The sequence below is a fragment of the Octopus bimaculoides genome, chromosome 10 (assembly GCF_001194135.2).
Source record: "Octopus bimaculoides isolate UCB-OBI-ISO-001 chromosome 10, ASM119413v2, whole genome shotgun sequence".
Classification (NCBI taxonomy): domain Eukaryota; kingdom Metazoa; phylum Mollusca; class Cephalopoda; order Octopoda; family Octopodidae; genus Octopus; species Octopus bimaculoides.
Window position 1 is genome coordinate 13071971 of NC_068990.1, and position 1267 is coordinate 13073237.

The 1267-nt window shown below is 31.3% G+C and overlaps 1 protein-coding gene across 14 annotated transcripts in view; it reads left to right on the top strand.

The window, feature by feature from the left end:
- Nucleotides 1–1267, top strand: part of LOC106869227 (dorsal-ventral patterning tolloid-like protein 1) — a 1100309-nt gene that overhangs the window by 1027997 nt on the left and 71045 nt on the right. The window lies entirely within an intron of this gene.

Sequence of the window (1267 nt, forward strand, 5' to 3'; positions counted from 1 at the left end):
TATATATATATATATATATATATATATATATATATATATATATATATATATATATGTATGTGTGTCTGTCTCCCCCATCACCACTTGACAATTGGTGTTGGTATGTTTATGTCCCTGTAACTTAGTGGTTTGGCAAAAGAGGCCGATGGAATAAGTACCAGGCTTAAAAAATAAGTATTGGATTCGATTCATTTGGCTAAAAATTCAAGGCAATACCCCAGCATGGTCGCAGTTTAATGACTGAAACAGCTAAAAGATAATTAAAAAACATTATTACCTCTACCATAGCGAAGGCAAAGGTATTGTTTCCACTCATATTTGTTTGTTGTCCATGGACAAGATATCTCAAGAGCTGCTGGATAGATTTAGATGAAACTTTCAAGGATGTTTGGCCTCGTGACTGGCATGAACTGATTAGATTTTGGGATCGATCTGGTACTGGATAAAGATTCTGGATTATTTTTCCTGCTTTTTTACTTAATTTCTGAGAGCAGTCAGGTTCATTTTTAGTATTCTCATTTGTGAGAGCAGTCGAGTTTATTTCAGATATTCTCATTTTAAAAATCATCTCTGGCTAATCGTTGAGAGGACGTTGGTGTTGCCTTGGTAGAGGTTTTCCCTCTCTGAGTGATCTTGTTCAGCTTGTTTTTTATTAACCTGCTGTATAATAGTTTGTGTAGTAGAAGTAAACAACACACTGAAGTATTAAAGTAAAAGTAGACAGCATTTTAAAGAGTAAAGGGTTAACTAGACCACATGCTAAAGTGCGACTTGAAACTTTTTTTATGATCAGTTACCTCTTCCTAATAACTGCTGAAGATAATATACACACTAAAAAACTATTACCATTACTCATTACAAGCTATGTATTCTACATTAAGAAAATACAATGATTTAAATCATATTGTTAAGGGATAATAATTACTTCACAAGCTACCACTTAATTATTAATTATTCAATGTGTATGGGAAGTATCAATTAGACATTTGGGAGTTGCTAACAGATATTCTTCAGATAGCAGCAACAATTAATACTGGAAAATAAAGGTGCACTGTTCTTCGATTCAAATGTTTACTTAGTAAATAAGAATGTCTGGAGGCTTAAAAGAAAAAGAAAAAAAAAGACAAGTAAAAATTAAGGAAATCATGACATGATGTAAGACTTTTAACCATCTGTGCATTCAAATCTATTGATGATATATATATATGTGTGTGTATGTGTGTGTGTGTATGTATATATATATATATATATATATATATATATATAT